General features: G+C 49.7%; 1 protein-coding gene, 1 non-coding gene and 1 pseudogene across 3 annotated transcripts in view; 1 reads left to right on the plus strand and 2 right to left on the minus strand.

The window, feature by feature from the left end:
- LOC146209484 (uncharacterized) overlaps positions 1 to 23,055 on the plus strand; it is a 200,202-nt gene that overhangs the window by 78,198 nt on the left and 98,949 nt on the right. The gene's annotated exons all lie outside the window — the stretch shown is intronic.
- LOC146209489 (uncharacterized) lies at positions 4,088 to 8,559 on the minus strand (annotated as a pseudogene).
- TRNAM-CAU (transfer RNA methionine (anticodon CAU)) lies at positions 8,613 to 8,684 on the minus strand. The gene has a single exon. It is a non-coding gene; the product is annotated as a tRNA-Met (tRNA).

Here is a 23,055-nt window from a genome sequence, read left to right on the forward strand (position 1 = left end):
TGTAGGATGCTTAAACACAACGTTTCAATATAAATGCCGAACAAAAGAGGGCTGAGGGGGCAACCTTGGCGCACCGAACGTCGTACGTTGATGGGGGCCCCCAGTGACTTATTGACAATTAATCTCGTAGTGCAGTTACGGTACGCCAAAGCCACTCCCTCTCGAATAACAGAGCCGACATTAACATAGTCTAATATACTTAACAGAATAGTATGTGCCACACAATCAAAAGCTTTCTCCAAGTCCAACTGCAGTAACGCAACACATGCATGAGTTGCATCGCAGCATTCGAGCACACTTCGCGCTTTGTGAATGTTCTGAAAGATAGATCGCCCTTTGATACCGCACGTTTGGTGAGGGCCCACTAGTTCGCATATAACCGTTTGTAGTCTGCCAGCAAGCACCTTCATATAAATCTTGTAATCAACGTTTGTCAGAGCAATGGGCCTGTAAGACGACAACTGCCTAAGCTTATCTGGTTGGTCAGTTTTCGGAATAAGTACTGTGTGCGACGATCCGAAAGACGCAGGCAGTGCCTTCAGTTCATACGCTTCATTAAATAAGGCACACAACAAAGGTGATAGCTGTTCCTTGAACGCTTTATAAAAAGCCGCACTCAGGCCATCAGGCCCGGGTGATTTCCCTGGGTTTAAATTTTCTATTGCCTGCTGCACTTCTTTTTCGCTTATTGGCCGCTCCAGTCTTTCTTTTTGTTCCTCGTCAATTTTTGGCATCGCGTCAAGAAAGGATTCTTTAAAACGGTCCAAATAAACCTCTCGGGACGAAAATAGATCTTCATAATACTCCCGGAAAGCTTTCGCGATTCCTTCGTTATCAGTTTCTGTGCGTCCTGCCCAATCTACCTCTGCCACGTGATTTCGCCTTGCATTTGCTTTTTCTATTCCCAACGATCTTTTTGTCGGCGTCTCATCCATGGCCAATTTTTCCGCTCTTGCACGCACTAACGCTCCTTGGTATCTGTCTTCTTCTATCAAGTTAATCTGTTCTTTTATTTTTCGAATATCCTCTATCCATCTGCCGGGTGCCTTACATTCCTGTTCGTGTAGTTTTGCGAGCAAAGCCTTAAGCTGGGTTTCTGTAATTTTCTTCTCGTACACCAGGCAACTGGATCTGTCAATGGCTTTAATTTTAATCTGTTCCTTGCACAACTCCCACTGTTTCCAGATTTCGAGCCAAGTCCCTGGCCTCACTTTAATCAATTCATTGATTACCACGCGTCTAAAGGCATCATCCTTAAGCAATTTGTTGTTGAATTTCCATAACTCCCAGCTAAATGCATTGCTCCGTTTTTTGGTGCCGAATAAGCATTGCACCAAACAGTGATCCGTGAATGTCATAGGCACCACTCGGTATTCATTGCATGAATGAATCAAATCCAGCGACGCGTAAATTCTGTCCAGACGCGCGTGGCTAGAACCTTGGAAGTGCGTGTACTGAACGGCACGCGGTCCTTCCAAGCAATCAGCCACATCCTCCATATTCCATTCGCTTATTGCCTGGCATAACATTTTAGTGCTCTTGTCTCTGAATCCGCGTGTGCTGGTTTTGTCTCGAGCATTCAGTACACAGTTAAAATCGCCCAGCAATACTACCTGCCTTTCCGTACTTAACTGCTGCATAACATTCTCGAAAAACACTGTTCTTTCCTCCACACAGTTAGGAGCGTACACACAAATAATGCGCCACTCAACACCGCTGTATACACAATCAGCCACTACACACCGGCCAGAAGAGCATGAGGAGTAGCCCTTTACAACCAGACCAGGCAGCTTTTTGACGAACAATACACACCCGGCCGATGTCCCAACTGCGTGGCTAACAATGGCGTAAAATCTAGCCGTGAAACGTCGCACCATGCTCCCGGTCTCTTCCTCCCCATCAACCTTAGTTTCTTGCACGGCAAGCACGTCAATATCGTGGTCAGTTAAGAGCCGGTGCACCTGGCTCTGCTTCTTTTTGCCTGCCAATCCCCTGACGTTTAACGTGGCTACTCTTAAGGTGGTTTCGGGCGCCATTTTCATCAAGGGTGAAGAGACCGAAAGCATGGTGCTTACCTCTCCCGTCTAGCGCGTTGCTAGACGCCGTCGTTGGATCCATCCCCGTCCGGTGCGAGAGGCTGACCCGGCAGCGGGGGCACTTTATCCGCTGCCCGTCTCTCTGATGATATGTTTGGCCGCGGACGTAGCGTGGACCGCCGGGATTGCCCCGTTTTTGTTGGTGGCTCGTCGACGCTGGGGGCTGACACCTGGTTACCTTCAGGTTCGGACTGTGTGTGGGATCGCTTGGCTGGGGCTGGGACGCTTGGCTTACGAACAGCACTGGTGTCCGAGTGGTCCTCCCCATTATCCTGTTCCATACCATTTGCCGGCTCAAGTGCCGTGCCTTCCTCATTGATAGTGAGCTCAGGTGCAGAGTCCGCTCTCCCCACATCCCTCGCAGCATTGCCGCTTTCTGCCGAGTCCACCGATGAATCCGTCTCCCGTGTCTTCGTTCGAACCTCTCCGGCACCCTTCGCCGCCTCCTCCGCCTCGACCACGTCCATTGTGAGCTCCGCCGACCGTTCCGCAGTTCCATGTCCCGCGGCCGAAGCGTACGAAAGCACACAGGCAGCCTCGTCATGTCCGTAGCGTCTACACTTTGGACAACGCGGTACCTTACATTCACGTCGAACGTGACCGGTACCGCGGCAGCGCAGGCACTGCATCGCTCGCCCAGGCACCACGACAAGGGCTAGCTCTCCGGCAACTCGCAGCTGGTGAGGCAAGTCGTCGACCTTAATGCCGGCTTTCAATTTGAGGAGCACAGTCCTCGTGGTGGACCCCTTCTCCTTGACGCCTTGAACTCTCCACCTTTCCCGGGTCACCTCGGTCACATTCCCAAACGCAGCAAAAGCCGTCCGGATGTCGTCGTCTGCCACACCGTGCAACATCCAGTGAAGTCGCAGCTTCACCTGTTGGTCTTCGGGATCAATAATGAGGCAACGGCGTCCCTTAACTTCGATTTCCTTGAAAGCCGCCAATTTCTTCGTTGCTTCGGTGCTGCTTAACGTGACCGCCCAAACATGGTTGATCTGATACGCCCCCAACGCCACAACGTCGGGGAGCGCACCAGCCTTGACCAGGGCGTCGCGGAAATCCTCGACCCTGTATGGCCTGACTCGCACATCGCCGTGCAAAAAAAGCGTGTTAAAAACAACGCGTCCGGTGGGCAAAGTTGGCAGAATAATCTGATGCTCGGTATCGTCCATGTCGTCGAGCCTGTTTCCGCGGCTGGAAAGGGCCGCTATCGCCGCTCCGCTGGAGCACATGATCCTGCGACCGTTCACTACGGTGTCCGGAAGTAGAATGACTGCGCCACTCTGCTGGGCACAAGGGTGGGGAAATTAGCAGTGTATTTGTATCTTCGGGGTCGCTCAATGAAAATATAAATATCAGTGGCAGATCGTGGTTTCGATCCACGGACCTCTGGGTTATGGGCCCGGCACGCTTCCACTGCGCCACTCTTTTTTTTTCTTTATTGCCGGCTTCGACACACAATACACAACATACAAAAGTGATAAAACGTGTCAGCAAACCTTTAGCGGACACGACGCGTTAAAATTGATTCATCTCTACCAAGCTGTTAAGCTGGTCTATCCATTCTGGTGGTTCGGGGAGTGTTCGATACACTTCTCTCAAACGTACAACACTTTCTATAAAATGTTCCCGCACAGGGCGCACATCAACATCTGCATTGTTGAACTGCATTCGCGTTTTCCACAAGCTGTGGAGGCCGAGGAGCATAATCGTATCCAGTGGACTATTGTCAGCGTGTAAAACCGGAAGGAATCTTATGCCGTACATATCTAGGGGTAATTCTTTTTTCAAAGTCCTTTGAAGCACATCCCAGAGAAAGATGGGATCCCAACAATCCAGGAATACGTGTTCTATGGCTTCAGCTTTCTTACATAGGTAACAGTTAGTTGTCCAGGGTACAAAAAGACCTTTTTCATGAAGCCATGTTTTTACTGATAACGTGTTAGTATGAAGTTTAAAGAAAAGGGATTTGACCGAGGGTAACACCGGCATTCTCTTCACTCTGTGCAAAACATCTCCTCCTGGGCCTCCACACAATGGCAAACGGTACAGTGGAACCGGAATCATTGCATCCAATAAATCTGAGTACAATTTTTTCCGCGTGACATCACTCAAGTATTGCATCGAAAATCGTGCATGCAGCATCCCGTATGCAAGTACCACTTCGCGTAGGTACCCTCTCACAGCCCCACCCATAGCATGACAAGAGCATACCACATATCCTGGAAGGAGTCTGCACAGTCGGAGTTGCACAACTGTGCGCAGGAACATGTCATTTTGATTTCGCAGAAACATAAATCATGAGACGACTTGCCTCAAACACAAATATGCAAGGCCTAGCCCACCTTTTTTTGCAGACAGGAACAAGTTTGTCCGACTGGTTCTTTCCCACGTCGATGCCCAAATAAAAACGGCGAAAACACAGTGCAATTTTTGAATGCTGATCCGAGAGGCACTGAGCACATTCATGACATACCATATTTTTGCAGTGAGAAATAAATTGCACACGGTAGTCCGCGAAAATACAGATAATTGCCTTCCTTGCCACGCATCAGCGTTTTCTTTTGCATTTAAAGTTTCATCTTTCCAATACGAATCAGGGTCCCGGTATGCTTGGAGAGGTACACCTAGATACATTGTAGGAATCGTTGACCACTGCAGTCGAGAGTAGTACTCTGACGTGTCTTCCCAATTGCCGTGCCAGAAGCCATAGCTCTTTTCCCAGTTTATTAACGCCCCCGTAGACTGACAATAATTGTGGACTACATTTGTGGCTTCACAGATGCTATCTTTATCTGAACAGAAAACCGCAATATCATCGGCATAGGCCAATATTTTAACATGCGCTGACTGTAGCCTGAAGCCCGTTACGCTCTCATTATTTCGGATAGCCAAGCAAAGAGGCTCAAGGTAAAGTACAAACAACAGGGGCGACATGGGACAGCCCTGCCTAACTGACGACCGCACTTGCAGGCTTTCGGTCAGTTCTCCGTTCACTATAATTTGCGTTGTGCAGTTGGCATACGCCATTCTGACGCCGTCTGTTATTAAATCACCAACATTGGAGTGATCCAATATGGCAAATAGCACATCATGCGACACCCGGTCAAATGCTTTTGCGAGATCCAGTTGGATCATTGCCACACGGTCACCAAGTGCGTCACAACATTCTAGTACGCTTCGCGCTACGTGAATGTTCGTGGCGATGCTCCGTCCCTTTATGCCACAAGTCTGATGCTTGCCAACCAGCTTTGTTATCACACATTGCAGTCGTCTTGCCAACACTTTCATAAATATTTTATAATCAACGTTGGTGAGGCTTATCGGGCGATAAGACCCCACCAACAAACGCTTTTCCGGCTCCTCAGTTTTCGGAATCAGTGTGATATGAGAAGTTCTGAAGGACAGTGAAACACGATTTTGCTCGTAAGCTTCATTGATAACCTTCAGGAGGAGGTGAGCTATCATTGGCTTAAACATTTTATAAAAGGACGCCCCTAATCCGTCAGGGCCCGGTGCTTTACCAGCTGGCACAGCGTCTATTGCGTCCTCTATTTCTTCGACGCAAATTGGCATTTCTAGTCGCTCCTTTTCTTCATCACAAGCTTGGGCATTAGAGACAAAAATCCTGCTTCAAAATCCCCTACCATTTTTCGCGGGTGACCAAGTAGGTCTTTGAAATGACCGGCAATTACATGTTTGATAACACTGCCGTCCGACGAAATATCATTCCCACTTCGTATTTTCCGTATTTCCTTACGGCTCGCGTATCGCTTTTCGTCCGATAAAGCACGCTTTGTAGGTGGTTCAGCGGCCCACAGCTTCTCAGACCGTGCGCGAATAACCGCCGCTCTGTACTTATCTGTATCTAATCTTTCCAACTGTATCTTGATGCTCCTTAATTCTTTGGAAAATGTACCTGGTTGAGCGCATTTTATACCAGTAAGGAATTCTAGTTGCTCACACAGGTGTTTTTCGTTTTGTTTCTGTTCAAATCGCAGTTTACTACTTTTTCCAATTGCCTTCAGTTTAACTGCCTGTTTAAATTCTTCCCAGCCCACGGCAACACTTATCGGCTGCTCTGCGAGCAACTTTTTTAGCTCCTCCTCAACGTCCTTAACATAACCATCGTCCTCCAACAATTTCGTGTTGAGTTTCCATAGGTCCCAATTAAAGCTGTTTTTGCTTTGATTTCTGCCAATGTATGCAATCACTAGACAGTGATCACTAAAGCACACTGGTCTAACCTCATACGATGTACACAGCGGCACTAATTCAAGCGATACATAAAACCGATCAAGTCGTGCGTGGCTACTGCTTTGAAAATGAGTGAATTGCAGTTGAGTAGCATTTGCAAACACACTTCCAACATCTTCCAAGTTGTGACCGTGAACAACTGAATTCAGGATCTCCGCACTCTTATCCATCACTGTCAAGCATTTTACACGGTCTTCAGCGCGACAAACACAGTTGAAATCCCCCAATAAAACTATGACCTTTTCACAATCTAGGTACGTCTGGAAACGTTCAAAAAACATTATTCTCTCGGAAGCTATATTAGGTGCATACACACACATAACTCTGAAGTTTACATCGTAATGTGAAAAATCAACAATCAGGAGCCGGCCACTTTGACACGAAAATAGTGACTGCACATTTATACCAACATTGTTACGTATGAAAAGGGCACAGCCGCCAGAGGAACCAACTGAATGACACACACAAACGTCGAAATGCAGTCTGAAAGCGGACACCATACGATCTGTCGCTTCTTGGCTATCAATTTTGCTTTCTTGAACAGCTACTGCGTGCAGATCGTTCTCAATGAAAAGGCGGTTAAGCTGGCACTGTCGCCTTCTTGCTCCGAGGCCCCGTACGTTTATTGTAGCTACACGTAGCGCTTCAGGGAGGTTGATTGCCATGTCGAAGAAAGGAAAGGACCCTATCTCATGGTGTCTACATAAATGACAAACCCCGGAACCCCATGCCACCTCTGTATGGCATGAACTACACAAAACTACGGAGGCGGTTTACCCGCCTGCCGAGATTCTACAGGAATGTTCGGACGCGGATTCAAGGTCGAACGCCTCATACCTGATGTTTTAGTCGGCGGCTCGTCTCCGCCACTGGCACCAAGTTGGGGCACATTCGGAGCGAGTTGGTCGTGCAGCAGTTTTCCGACCGTTTGGCTGACCGCTGTACCGAGAGCGTCCATTGGCTGGGTGTCTCTAACCACAGAGTCAGATAATGTCACAGCCGCACCATTCGGCAAGACGGCGACGGCCGATGCAGACTCTGGGGAAGACTTCTCCGGCGTTGCGCCTGCGACAGGTTGACACTCCAGTTGTTCCGTCTGTGGGGCGCCTACCGTGGTCTCTTGCAGCGACGATACAGTAGCCGCTCTCGATGCCTCCTCCGCGTCGGCTTCATCCATGAGCAGTTCGGCACGTCTCCGCTGCTCACGGGCCCGGCGACGCTGGCGTACGTCCGAGAACACTGGTTCTCGTCATGTCCGAAGCGACGGCAGGAACCGCACCGTGGAATGCGGCAGTCGCGCCGAATGTGGCCCGTGCCTCGACACCGCAGACAGAGGGGAGCCCTGCCCGCAACGACCACAAGGGCTAGCTCTCCAGCGACGTTCACCTGGTGGGGCAGGTCGTCCAGCTTCACGCCGGCATTCAACTTCAACGCCACCAGCCTCGTGGTCGAACCCTTATCCGCCACACCCTGTGCGCACCACCGCTCCTTAGATATGTTAGTCACTTTGCCGAGCGGCGCGAAAGCGAGCCGCACGTCCTCGTCCGGTACGCTGGGCAGCAGCCAATGTAGCTTCATTCGGATGTCTCGGTTCGCCGGGTCAATCACGAGGCATCGATCAGCTTTCACTTTCAGCTCACCCATTTGCACAATCTTCTTTACGCCCACATCGTCCTTAAAGTTTACGGCCCAAACGTGGCTCATGCGGTACGCCCCGAGGGCGATAACTCCCGGCAGGAGCGATAGGGAAGCGAGCGCCTCCCGGAAGTCTTCCACCCGGTATGGGCGAGCCCTGATGTCACCGTGCAAGAAAACAGTGTTTAGAACGAATCGTCCTGCAGGCAAACTAGGCAATACGACCTGGTATTCTTCACCCGATGCGAAAACCCTGTCACCGAGGCTCGACATGGCCGCTGTAGCGGCTCCAACGGAGCTCGTCATAACAAGTCCGTTACGCTCGGTGGCCGGAAGTGGACTGCGCCACTCTGCTTTTTTTTCGTTATTGCCGACTTGGCCATTCAAAACAAGACGATGAACAATTAAACGTGCCAGCACACTTTCGCGTGACACGGCGGGTTAAAACTTTTTCAGTTTTACCAAACTGTCAAGCACATGAATCCATTGTGGCAGCTCGGGGAGTGTCATATGCACTTCCTTGAACCGCACTACACTGTGTATGAAATGTTCTGGGTACAAGGGTGGGGAAATTAGCAGTGTATTTCTATCTCCGGGGTTACTCAATAAAAATAAAAATATCAGTAGCAGAGCGTGGTTTCGATCCACGGACCTCTGGATTATGGGCCCAGCACGCTTCCACTGCGCCACTCTGCTTTTTTTTTTCTTTATTGCCTGGCTTTGACACAAATACACCGCACCCCGAACTCAAAACAACAGGAAAAAAGGAATAATATATGTACACAAAGGTAGCTAGCGTTGCCTAACACCCAGTGAGGGGCAGGCATTGTCATGTTAAAATTCCTTGAGCACCGTCAAAGGTTCCAGCTTTGACAGCCACTCAGGAGCACATGGCTGCAATTTAAGCACGTCGAGCCATCGCTGCACACTTCCACGGAAATACATGCGGGCTGGCCGTGCATCTGGATCGCAGTGATAGCCAGCCATTCGTGCGCGCCATATACTGTGGAGGCACATTAACATAACCTGGTCTAACGGCATATCATCGTGGTTATCCAATGGCAAATACCTAATGCCATGGGAATCAAGTGGCAACTGTTTTTTTATTGTCCTTTGCAGAACATCCCACAAATATACCCCCTCCCAGCAACGCAAAAACACGTGATCTATTGTCTCTGGCTGTTTGCAGATGAGACATTGGGCCCCCCACGGTAGGAACATACCCTTCTCCTCCATAAATGATTTTACACTCAAAGTACCGGTATGTAGCATAAAGAAAAACGTTTTAGCTCCCGGAGCAACTTGCATTTTCTTTACGCGTTTTAATAAATTACTTCCTGTGCCTCCATAGTATAAAGCTCGGTACAAGGGCACCGGGAACACCACTTCACAAACATCCTTGTATAATGTTCTCCTGTTAACATTACTTAAATACTCTTTCGAAAAACGTGCGCTTAAGAATTTCACGCTCAAAACAATTTCCCTAAAGAATCCAAAAAGAGAACCCGGCATACATTGAGTATAAACTACGAAATCAGGCAACGCTCGACCAAGTCTTTGTTGACACACTGTGCGCAGGAATGGATCGCTGGCATCCCTAAAAAACATAAACCGGTTGACAATCTGTCGCACAAACAAATGACCCAGACCAAGCCCTCCATGCTTCACCTGCCGGAACAAATTTGTCCGACTGCACCTCTCCCAACTCGAGGCCCAAACAAACACCGCAAAAACTCGATGCAATTTTTGCACATTTACACGGGAGCAATGCATCACTTGCATAACATACCACAACTTACTAATTAAAAACAGGTTGCAAACTGCGGCTCTTGCAAATATCGATAATTGAGCGCTTTTCCATTTCTCTGCTTTTTCCCGGGTTTCTTTGACCTGCTCTAGCCAGTATGGCTCGCTTTCCTTGTAAAATTTCAAGGGCACACCCAAGTACTTTGCAGGCGTTGTAACCCACGACACATTAGCGAAAGTGTCGGGGGTCAGCTGCCATTCTCCGTGCCAAAATCCCAGGCACTTACCCCAGTTAACTTTACTCCCTGTGACTTTGCTAAAATGTTTTACCACATCCACTGTCCTCTTTATACTCTCCTTATTTACACAATAAACCGCAACGTCGTCTGCGTAAGCCAGCAATTTGGCTTCTGACTCCTACAGTCAAAAACCATCAATGTCATTGTTTTGTAGGATGCTTAAACACAAAGTTTCAATATAAATGCCGAACAAAAGAGGGCTGAGGGGGCAACCTTGGCGCACCGAACGTCGTAGGTTGATGGGGGCCCCAAGTGACTTATTGACAATTAATCTCGTAGTGCAGTTACGGTACGCCAAAGCCACTCCCTCTCGAATAACAGAGCCGACATTAACATAGTCTAATATACTGAACAGAATAGTATGTGCAACACAATCAAAAGCTTTCTCCAAGTCCAACTGCAGTAACGCAACACATGCATGAGTTGCATTGCAGCATTCGAGCACACTTCGCGCTTTGTGAATGTTCTGAAAGATAGATCGCCCTTTGATACCGCACGTTTGGTGAGGGCCCACTAGTTCACATATAACCGTTTGTAGTCTGCCAGCAAGCACCTTCATATAAATCTTGTAATCAACGTTTGTCAGAGCAATGGGCCTGTAAGTCAACTGCCTAAGCTTATCTGGTTGGTCAGTTTTCGGAATAAGTACCGTGTGCGACGATCCGAAAGACGCAGGCAGTGCCTTCAGTTCATACGCTTCATTAAATAAGGCACACAACAAAGAGATAGCTGTTCCTTGAACGCTTTATAAAAAGCCGCACTCAGGCCATCAGGCCCGGGTGATTTCCCTGGGTTTAAATTTTCTATTGCCTGCTGCACTTTTTCGCTTATTGGCCGCTCCAGTCTTTCTTTTTGTTCCTCGTCAATTTTTGGCATCGCGTCAAGAAAGGATTCTTTAAAACGGTCCAAATAAACCTCTCGGGACGAAAATAGATCTTCATAATACTCCCGGAAAGCTTTCGCGATTCTTTCGTTATCGGTTTCTGTGCGTCCTGCCCAATCTACCTCTGCCACGTGATTTCGCCTTGCATTTGCTTTTTCTATTCCCAACGATCTTTTTGTCGGCGTCTCATCCATGGCCAATTTTTCCGCTCTTGCACGCACTAACGCTCCTTGGTATCTGTCTTCTTCTATCAAGTTAATCTGTTCTTTTATTTTTCGAATATCCTCTATCCATCTGCCGGGTGCCTTACATTCCTGTTCGTGTAGTTTTGCAAGCAAAGCCTTAAGCTGGGTTTCTGTAATTTTCTTCTCGTACACCAGGCAACTTGATCTGTCAATGGCTTTAATTTTAATCTGTTCCTTGCACAACTCCCACTGTTTCCAGATTTCGAGCAAAGTCCCTGGCCTCACTTTAATCAATTCATTCAATACCACGCGTCTAAAGGCATCATCATTAGGCAATTTATTGTTCAATTTCCATAACTCCCAGCTAAATGTATTGCTTCGTTTTTTGCTGCCGAATAAGCATTGCACCAAACAGTGATCCGTGAATGTCATAGGCACAACTCGGTATTCATTGCATGAATGAATCAAATCCAGCGACGCGTAAATTCTGTCCAGACGCGCGTGGCTAGAACCTTGGAAGTGCGTGTACTGAACGGCACACGGTCCTTCCAAGCAATCAGCCACATCCACCAAATTCCATTCGCTTGTTAACTGCCATAACATTTCAGTGCTCTTGTCTCTGAATCCGCGTGTGCTGGTTTTGTCTCGAGCATTCAGTACACAGTTAAAATCGCCCAGCAATACTACCTGCCTTTCCGTACTTAACTGCTGCATAACGTTCCCGAAAAACACTGTTCTTTCCTCCACACAGTTAGGAGCGTACACACAAATAATGCGCCACTCAACACCGCTGTATACACAATCAGCCACTACACACCGTCCAGAAGAGCATGAGGAGTAGCCCTTTACAACCAGACCAGGCAGCTTTTTGACGAACAATACACACCCGGCCGATGTTCCAACTGCGTGGCTAACAATGGCGTAAAATCTAGCCGTGAAACGTCGCACCATGCTCCCGGTCTCTTCCTCCCCGTCAACCTTAGTTTCTTGCACGGCAAGCACGGCAATATCGTGGTCAATTAAGAGCCGGTGCACCTGGCTCTACTTCTTTTTGCCTGCCAATCCCCTGACATTTAACGTGGCTTTTCTTAAGGTGGTTTCGGGCGCCATTTTCATCAAGGGTGAAGAGACCGAAAGCATGGTGCTTACCTTTCCCGTCTAACGCGTTGCTAGAGGCCGTCATTGGATCCATCCCCATCCGGTGCGAGCGGCTGACCCGGCAGCGGGGGCACTTTATCCGCTGCCCGTCTCTCTGAAGAAATGCTTGGCCGCGGACGTAGCGTGGACCGCCGGGATTGCCCTGTTTTTGCTGGTGGCTCGTCGACGCTGGGGGCTGACGCCTGGTTACCTTCGGGTTCGGACTGTGTGTGGGAACGCTTGGCTGGGGCTGGGACGCCTGGCTTACGAACACCGCTGGTGTCCGAGTGCTCCTCCCCATTATCCTGTTCCATACCGTTTGCCGGCTCAAGTGACGTGCCTTCCTCATTGCTAGGGAGCTCAGGTGCAGAGTCCGCTCTTCCCACATCCCTCGCAGCATTGCCGCTTTCTGCCGAGTCCACCGACGAATCAGTCTCCCGTGTCTGCGTTCGCACCTCTCCGGCACCCTTCGCCGCCTCGTCCGCCTCGACCACGTCCATGGTGAGCTCCGCCGACCGTTCCGCAGTTCCATGTCCCGCGGCCGAAGCGTACGAAAGCACACAGGCAGCCTCGTCATGTCCGTAGCGTCTACACTTTGGACAACGCGGTACCTTACATTCACGTCGAACGTGACCGGTACCGCGGCAGCGCAGGCACTGCATCGCTCGCCCAGGCACCACGACCAGTGCTAGCTCTCCGGCAACTCGCAGCTGGTGAGGTAAGTCGTCGATCTTAATTCCGGGTTTCAATTTCAGGAGCACAGCCCTCGTGGTGGACCCCTTCTCCTTGACTCCTTGAACTCTCCACCTTTCCCGGGTCACCTCGGTCACATTCCCAAACGCAGCAAAAGCCGACCGGATGTCGTCGTCTGCCACACCGTGCAACATCCAGTGAAGTCTCAGCTTCACCTGTTGGTCTTCGGGATCATTAATAAGGCAACGGCGTCCCTTAACTTCGAGTTCCTTGAAAGCCGCCAATTTCTTCGTTGCTTCTGTGCAGCTTAACGTGACCGCCCAAACATGGTTGATCTGATACGCCCCCAACGCCACAACGTCGGGGAGCGCACCAGCCTTGAACAGGGCGTCGCAGAAATCCTCGACAATGTATGGCCTGACTCGCACATCGCCATGCAAAAAAAAGCGTGTTAAAAACAACGCGTCCGGTGGGCAAAGTGCAGAATAATCTGATGCTCCCTATCGCCCATGTCGTCAAGCCTGTTTCCGCGGCTGGAAAGGGCCGCTATCGCCGCTCCGCTGGAGCACATGATTCTGCGACCGTTCACTACGGTGGCCGGAAGTAGAATGCTGCGCCACTCTGCTGGGCACAAGGGTGGGGAAATGAGCAGTGTATTTGTATCTTCGGGGTTGTTCAATGAAAAAAATAATATCAGTAGCAGAGCGTGGTCTCAATCCACGGACCTCTGGGTTATGGGACCCAGCACGCTTAAACTGCGCCACTTTTTTTTCTTTATTGCCGTGAAAACCAAAACAAAAATACACATAATAAAACACGTCAACTACCCTCGAGCTAACACGTACGTGGCTAAAATATTTTCAAGTGCACTAACTCATCAAACAGACAATGCCATTGTGGTGGATCCTGCTGTATCCTGAACGTTTCGCGTATATACACCGCACTTTCAGTGAAGTTTTCACGCGCCGATCGTGTATCTATATCTGCATGACGCACATGCACTCGTGTTTTCCACAAACTATGGCCAAGGAGCGTGATTAAATCATACGGTGCATCATCGTTCTGCACTGGTAGGAATCTGATACCGTACGGAGTTAAGGGAAGTTCCTTTTTAATTGTCCTTTGGAGGACGTCCCATAGAAAGACAGCATCCCAGCACTAAGAAAACGTGCTCAATTGTTTCCGGTTCTTTGCACAACAGGCAATTTGTTGTCCATGGGACGAAGATACCTTTATCATTCAGCCAGGTTTTAACAGGGAGCGTATTAGAGTGAAGTTTGACAAGGAACGTTTTAGCAGATGCCCTCACGGGCATCTTCTTGACTCTTTTCAAAACGTCCTGTCCTGGACCTCCACAGTGTAATGCCCGGTAAAAAGGCACCGGCAGCATCACCTCAATGAGATCTTTATATAGTTCTTTTCTGGAAACATTATAAAGGTAATCAAAAGAAAACCGCACTTCCAGCAACTTGCACGAAAAAACAACCTCGCGCAGGTAGCCAGTCACAGTACCAGGCATGTTTTCACATGACACAATCCATTCAGGGAGCAGCCTCTGCAATCGCACTTGCATCACAGTTCTTAGAAAGGTATCTTTTTGATCACGTAGGAATATAAATCACGAAACCACTTGACGCAAGAACAAATGGGCAAGGGCAAGCCCGCCCCTTTTTAACAGAAATAAACAAATTCGTCCAGCTGGTTTTTTCCTATGTGGATGCCCAAATAAAAACAGCAAAAACGCGGTGCATTTTCTGAATTGAGGTTCGTGAGACACACAACACATTGATGAGGTACCACAGCCTCGAAATAAGAAAAACATTGCAAATAGAAGTGCGCGAAAACATTGAGAGTTGCCTTCCTTGCCACGCATCCGCTTTTTCTTTCACTCTGGATGTCTCTTCCATCCAGTGCACGTTGGGTTCTCGATAACAATCTAAAGGCACGCCTAGATATCGCGTTGGGAGAGCAGACCATCGCAGCTTACAGAAGAAATCAGGTGCCACGTTCCAATCACCGTGCCAAAACCCAGAGCTTTTCTCCCAATTGATCATACATCCGGATTGATCACAAAATGTTTGGACGACACCCGTGACTTCACAGATGCTCTTTCTGGTTGCACAAAAGACTGCAATGTCATCACCGTATGCTAGCATTTTCACGTATGCTGATTGAAGCTTGAATGCTAAAATGCGATCGCTATCAATTATAGCCAAGCAAAGTGGCTCTAAATACAATGCAAAAAACAGGGGTGAGAGCGGGCAGCCCTGCCTTACCGATGACCGTACTGCGATGGTGTCAGTCAGTTCACCATTCACTATAATACGGGTAGTGCAGTTCGCATAAGCCATTTTAACACCCTCCACTATGACTTTGTTGTGACCCATGAACACGTGCTTATCTACCGAGATACCGGCTAAGCCACTGTTAACGACAGTAGCTGCGGTGACGTGGCTAGCCAACGGCTATAAATACTATTAACCTTTATTAAAGCTTGTTCGTTCTTCGCCAACTACTTCTCGATTCACTTCAGTGGCGACGAGGCTGCCCACAGCCGGGCACTGTCTGTTCCATGGCGGCCACGCCGGACCGCCGGGTTTCGACGAAACGGAAGACAGTTGGGAAGCCTATCAGGTGCGTCTGGAATGTTATTTTGAAGCTTACGGAATCGATGACTCGAAGAAACGACGGGCTCTTCTAACGGCAGCTTTAAGTACAGCAACAGTCGGCATAATAACGGGACGTTGCGCGCCGGTCAAGATTCAAGAGCTAGCCTACGAGCAGCTGGTTCTGCTGCTGACTGAGCATTTCGCGCCGCAAGGCAATGAAATTGCGGAGTCGTACAAGTTCTTCACAAGACGCCAGCGTCCGGACGAAACAATGAAGGACTTTATTGCCGAAATTCGGAAGCAAGCCTGCAGGTGGAACTTTGGCGATGCAAGGGACAGAGTGTTACGAGACAGACTTGTTTGCGGTCTGCGTGACACCGGCGTTCAGCGGAAACTCTTGTCAAAAGCTTCGCTAACGCTGAAAGAATCCGAGGATATAGCGTTAGCGGCAGAGATGGCAGCCCTTAACGTGGACCACATGGATAAGACAAAGGATCATGGCAATATTAATGCCGTGAGAAGCAAGCAGCAGGGCCAATCGTATTGCCACAAAACTTCTACGCACACGGCATCTAAACCAAGCCCAGGTGACGCTTGCCCGTGTTGCGGTAGCACTGAGCACAAGGCAGGGAAGTGCAAGTTTCGCCGGGCGGAGTGTTTTCGCTGCCGACGGAAAGGGCACGTAGCTAAAATGTGCGCGTTGAAACAACCAGGAGTGGCACTTTGTGAAGAGCATTCCTCGTCAAGTGACGGCAACGAGCTTCGTCTACTTAGTTTGTACACTGCGTCTGTTAACTTGACCACGCCCATTATTCGCACATTCCGTTGGAGCGGGATTGCGATCAAGATGCAAGTAGACACAGGCTCGCCGGTCTCCATCATTACGTGGAAAACCTACTGCAAGCATCGCATGCCTGGCCTGCGCTACTCAAGACGTCTTTGCAGTTGTCCTGCTTCCTGGGCAAGCTCCCCTTGAAGGGCCAGCTCAAGCTTCCTGTCTCGTACGCGGGAAAAACCTTGGAAGCGACGCTGACCGTGCTGCAGTGCGCTGGCCCGGACTTGTGCGGACGTGACATCATCAGCGCATTTGAGCATAGCGGAAGACCCGTCCTCAGCATTGCCAGTGATGCAACCTCTGGTGAGCAAGATTTGTCGCACCAACCTTCCGTTAGCGCACTGTTAGAAGAGTTCAGTGATCTGTTTACGCCAGGTCTAGGGCGCATTAACGGTCCCTCAGTTCATCTGCGGTTGCATGAAAATGCGAAACCGCGTTTCTGCAAAGCTCGTTCTGTGCCATATGCAATGCGGGAGCAAGTGTCTAATGAAATAGACCGGCTTGTTAAAGATGGCATTCTCTCGCCTATCGACAGTGCGGATTGGGCCACGCCTCTGGTTCCCGTGATCAAGAAGAATGGTTCCATTCGGTTGTGTGGTGATTTTAAGGTGACCGCAAACTCTGCATGGGTTACGGAGCAGTACCCATTGCCGAAAATACGGGATATTTTCGCCAACCTAAACGGCGGGGAAGTCTTCAGCTCTATCGACTTGAAAGATGCTTACAATCAGTTGCCGCTTGATGAGGAAACCAGGAAGCTTTTGGTCGTAAACACCCCGAAAGGCCTGTTTTGCTTCAATCGACTTCCGTTTGGTGTAGCCTCTGCTCCTGCAATTTTTCAGAGACGTAAGTAAGGCATCCTGCAAGGTATTCCGGGCGTTCAAGTTTACCTGGACGACGTAGTAGTCGCGGAAAAACACGGGAACTCTGACACACTGCGTGAAGTTTTCAGGCGTTTCCGGCAGCATGGTGTGTAGTTGCATCCCCAGAAATGCAAGTTTCGGCAAGCAGAAGTTGAATTTCTGGGGCATCGTATAAGCGCGGACGGGTTGTTACCTAAGGCAGATAACACTGCCGCCATAGCAAAGATGCCGAAGCCAACGTGCATTGCGGAACGGCGGGCATTCTTGGGGTTTGTAACCTATTACCACGCATTTCTGGGAAATTTGGCTATGGTTCTGGAGCCGCTGCATGAACTACTAAGGAAGAACGCACGCTGGAAGGGGGGGGGGGCGAGACAAGATAACGCTTTCCGGACAACGAAGCGGCTGCTAGAGGAAGCAAAGTTCTTGGCACACTACGATCCAAGTAAGCCCCTTTTCTTGGAAACCGATGCATCATCGTGTGGCGTTGGCGCCGTACTATACCACAGAGTAAATGGGCAAGATCTACCAATCGGGTTCCGATCGCGAACTCTTTCAGCTGCTGAGCGCAATTACGCGCAGATTGAAAGAGAGGCATTGCGGTAGTATTCGGTGTTACAAAGTTCCGGGAATATCTGCTCGGGAATCAGTTCACGCTCGTCACTGATCACAGAACTCTCGTGAGCCTTTTCAGCCCCGACAAGCCCGTTCCAGCCATGGCCGCTGCACGGATTCAGCGCTGGTCTCTCCTGCTGAGCGCCTACAACTACAAAATTCAGTACAAACCAGGGAAGGCACTGATTCCTGCCGACACCCTTAGCCGTTTGCCTGTGCGGGAGAACCAAAACGCTAAGATTGGAGAAGATGATGCGCGTGAGTACGTTCTTCTAACAGATCACCTAAATTCTGGTCCGCTCTCAGCGAGTGATTTGGCCAAGATGACGGGCAGTGATAGCGACCTCGCGCAAGTCCGCCAATACATTCACAATGGCTGGCCACGATACTGCCAGCCCAGTCAGGAGCCATTACGCGCATATATGCACAGGAAGGACGAACTGACTTGCAGCCATGGAATTGTATACTAGGGTCATCGTGCAGTAATTCCGACGGCTGCGAGGCTACCAATGCTGCGTATGCTGCATGACGCGCATCAAGGTATAACGGCCATGAAGAACTTGGCTCGGTCTGTATTCTGGTATCCAGGACTCGATCGGGACATTGAGAAGCTTGTCAACGGGTGTACAACATGCATAGAATGCGGCAGCATGCCCGCGGCCCAACAACCCGTTCCTTGGCCGAAAACGGAAGAGCCCTGGTCTAGAATCCATGTCGATTTTGCGGGGCCCTTTGAAGGTCTCATGTTGATGGTTGTGGTCGATTCTCATACGAAATAGATCGAGGTTGCTGCTATGAAGACTACCACTTCAATGAAAACAATTGAAGCACTGCAGACAATGTTCAGCCGATTCGGCTTGCCAAGAACTCTCGTGACTGATAACGGGCCGCAGTTTTGTAGCGAGGAGTTCAGGGCATATATGATGCGCAATGGCATCATTCATTTGCGGACAGCTCCTTAGAAGCCGCAGTCTAACGGCCTGGCGGAAACGGCGGTACGTACTGTGAAGCAAGGACTAAGCAAGAACACGCACGGTAGTCTGCAAGCACGCCTGGACCACATTTTGTCTCATTATCGGCGTACCCCCCATCTAAACGGGAAAACCCCGGCCCCCATGCTTCTCGGTTACGAGCCGCGCTGTTTACTGCACAATATCGTGTCACGACCTTTTCCCTCTGCAGGTGCTTGCAACAACGGCAAACCGCTGCGCAAGGAAATCTGGTTCAAGAACTACGGAGCAGGTGACAAGTGGAAACCAGGTGTGATAGAGTCCATCGAGGGCTCGCGCATGACAGCCGTAAAGACCGCAGATGGGGAGCAACATCGCCGCCACCAGGACCAGCTAAAGACCAGGAAAACCAGTGTGGAAGGAGCGGAGGTTAAACCCGGGGCCCCAACGGGGGCATCAATGGCTGAAGACAGCCAAAGCATATCGGGAGAGTTGCAGTCTCAAGTGCACGGCAGCAGCGAGAGCCAGTGTCAAGCGGGCGCTGACATGCAAACGCCGTCAGGCTCACAAGCTGAGGACAGTACAAATGAGGCAACGGTGACTGGCGGCGCTGGAGTGACACTGCGTAGGTCAAAAAGGAACACCCGACGCCCCGACCGCTTCACTCCTTAAGAGGGGAGAATTGTTGTGACGCACGGACACGTGCTTATCTACCGAGATACCGGCTAAGCCACTGTTAACGACAGTAGCTGCGGTGACGTGGCTAGCCAACGGCTATAAATACTACTAACCTTTAATAAAGCTTGTTCGTTCTTCGCCAACCACTTCTCGATTCACTTCAGACTTCACCAAGGTTAGAATGCTCCAAAATGGAAAAAAGAATTTCGTGAGAAACACGGTCAACGGCTTTCGCCAAATCTAATTGCATCATGGCTATCTGACCACCGAGTGCATCAACACATTCAATACGGTTCTTGCGACATGTATATTCGTGGCAATGGATCGACCCTTGATGCCGCACGTTTGATGGGGCCCAACCAATTTTTTTTATTACGCTTTGCAGTCTTTTTGCTAAAACCTTCATGTACACCTTGTAGTCAACATTGGTGAGGCTAATCGGTCGATATGAACCCACCAACAGTCGTTTCTCCGGATCATCTGTCTTGGGTATCAGCACAATGTGCGATGTAAAGAAAGACATTGGAACAGTATTACATTCATAAGCTTCGGTGATTACATCGAGCATAAACTGAGCCGCACACTGCTGAAAAGTTTTAAAGAAGGCAGCGCTTAGACCATCCGGCCAAGGGGCTTTACCAGGTGTCAGGTCATCTATTGCAGATTCTATCTCCTGCAACGTTATCGGTGTTTCTAGGCGCGCTTTACTTTCGTCATCCAGTGCCGGCATCAGTCTTAGAAAATCTGTTTGAAAGCCGCCTACAGTCTCAAGCTTAGCGCTAAGCAGTTCTTCAAAGTGCTCTGCTACCGCACGCTGAATATCTTTAGCATCTTCAGTGATATGGCCGGCATACCTTATACTCCTTATTTCTTTCTGGCAGGCGTATCTTTTCTCGTCTGCTAGCGCTCGTTTTGTCGGCACTTCTCCAGCCCAAAGTTTTTCAGCCCTTGCATGTATGACAGCCGCTGTGTATCTTTCGCTGTCGATTGTTTCCAGCTCACTTTTAAGCTCTCGTATTTTACTGGCGAAATTCCCTGGCACAGTACTTTCCATGCTCAAACAAAACTGAAGTTGTTCATTCAGTTCTTTTTCTTTCTCTTTATGCCGCACCTTACTGCTCTTTTCTATGGATTTCAATTTGACCCACTCTTTGAAGCTGTCTCATTCCGCTCCAAAATTTACTGGTCGCATAGCCAGACGATTTTCAAACTCGGTCTTAACTTCCGTAAGGAACTCCTCATCGGCGAGAAGTTTGGCATTCAGTTTCCATAGGTACCATTTAAAGCGCGATTTCTTTCCTGCCCTACCGAACACTGCACTCACGAGACAATGATCGCTGAAAGACACAGGTTTGACCTCATTTGCAGTACATAGGGAAACAAGATCAACCGAGGCATACACCCTGTCCAATCTAGGATGGCTATCTCGCTGAAAGTGCGTGAACTCTGGTTGGTTTCCAGTGGAGAACACACTACCAACATCCTCAAGGCCGTATTTATGCACAAGTGCATTCAACTGCTCGGAGCTTCTGTCTCTTCGAGGTTTACACTTCGCCGCTCGGTCCACAACTGCGCACACACAGTTGTAATCGCCAAGTACAAGCAGGATTTTGTCGACCTTCAACCACAATTCAATAGGCTTAAAAAACAATTCACGTTCGCGTTCTGAATAGGGAGCATACACACACACAACACGCCAGCATAAATTGCAGTAGGTAAAATCAGTAACCAAAAGACGAAAACTTGGACACGCAAAAACGGACTCTACGCTTACTCCCAGCGTGTTATGTATAAATAAAATGCGTCCACCCGATACACCAACAGAATGGCATACACACACATAAAAGTTTATTTGAAAAGAAGCCACCATACGGTCAGTGCTTTCTTGGCTCTCAATCTTTGACTCTTGCACAGCTGCTATAACTATATCATTATCCACAAGAAGGCGATTGAGCTGGCATTGTCGCCTTTTCGCTCCCAGCTCTTTGACATTCAAAGTAGCTACGTGTAACGCCGAATTAAGCTTGAGAGTCATGTGTTAGAAAGGGGCGCCCATACCCGCATGGTGCCTACCTTCATGATTGCGTGGCCTCCGCTTCTGAAGAACAGCGGCGTATGTGTGCATGTATTGCCCTCCCAGCAGAACGTCGGGCTGCATTCAAACGAAGTCCAAGCACCGTCTTTCATTTTTTTTCACACACGCCCCGCTTGGTTGCAGAATGTTCCTGACGCTGGTCGGTGCAGCCAACCCACAAACCGTTCAAGACACCACAAAAACTACGGAGGCGGTTTCCCCGCCTGCCGCGTGTCGGCCGAGAAGTTCGGCTTCGGTCTCAAAGTTGATCTTCGGATGCCCGCAGTTTTCGGCGGCAGCTCATCAGAAACACCGCCGGGCAGCTGAGTCTCCTCGAAGCTTTCCTCGTGTGGACGTTTCGCGGCAATTAAGGCCGCTGTCTCCGGCCCAACTTCCATGGCATCAGTACAAGGAGGCTCAGTACTGAGATGCTCCTCAGCGTCAGAAAACTTAATTACGTCTTCTGACGCTTCCTTTGATGCGCTTTCGTGGTCCTGTTGGTCCTGCGATGGAACGTGCAAGACGTGCAGATTTTCAGTCTTTTCACTTGAGACCGTCAACTTATGCTCAGTTAAAACCGTCATGGAAGGCGCGTCCTGTTTCGTTGACTGTCCTCTAATGTCAGCCGCCTCCTCCGCATCCACCTCATCCATTATCAACTCGGACGAGCCTTCGCTGGTCCCAGGTCCGGCAATGCTTGCGTAGGTACGTGCACACTGGCGGTCTTCATGCCTGAACCGTCGACAGGTTTTGAAACGAGGAACCCGGCACTCCTTGCGGATGTGCCCCGTACTCCGACAGCGTAGGCACAAGGGAGGTCTGCCTGGCACAACAACAAGCGCCAGCTCACCGCTAACGTTCAGCTGATGTCGCAGGTCGTCCAGCTTCACGCCAGCTTTCAACTTAAGCGCGACAAGTCGAGTAGTTGAGCCCTTTTCTACCATACGTTTCACACGCCAGCGCTCCCTTGCAACTTCCAACACCTTTCCATACGGCGTAAAGGAAGCACGAACATCCTCGTCTGACACGGTGTGTAACAGCCAGTGAAGTTTCAGTCGCACGTCCTGGTTGACCGGGTCAATTATCAAGCAGCGACCGTTTTTCACACACAACTCGACTACACTAACAAGCATGGTCACCGCTTCAGGATCCTTGAGAGTGGCAGCCTAGACGTGGCTCATCCGATACGCCCCCATCGGAACAACATCGGGGATCAGCGAATGCTGTGCCAACGCGCCGCGGAAATCTTCCGCCCGCTACGGGCGGGTCCTGATATCGGCGTGCAAAACAACCGTACTCAAAACAACCCGACCTGTTAGCAGTGCAGGAAAAACAACTTGAGAAGTACTATCCTGTTCAGCAGTCCTGTTACCGCGGCCTGACATGGCCGCTGAAGCCGCTCCTGAGGAGCCCTGCATCCTGCGTCCGTTCACTGGCGTGGCTGGAAGCAGAATCCTACTTCCACTGCGCAACTCTGCTGGCCACAAGGGTGGGGAAATT

This window comes from Amblyomma maculatum, chromosome 1 (genome assembly GCF_055883805.1).
Source record: "Amblyomma maculatum isolate TAMU_Amacu chromosome 1, ASM5588380v1, whole genome shotgun sequence".
Lineage (NCBI taxonomy): Eukaryota > Metazoa > Arthropoda > Arachnida > Ixodida > Ixodidae > Amblyomma > Amblyomma maculatum.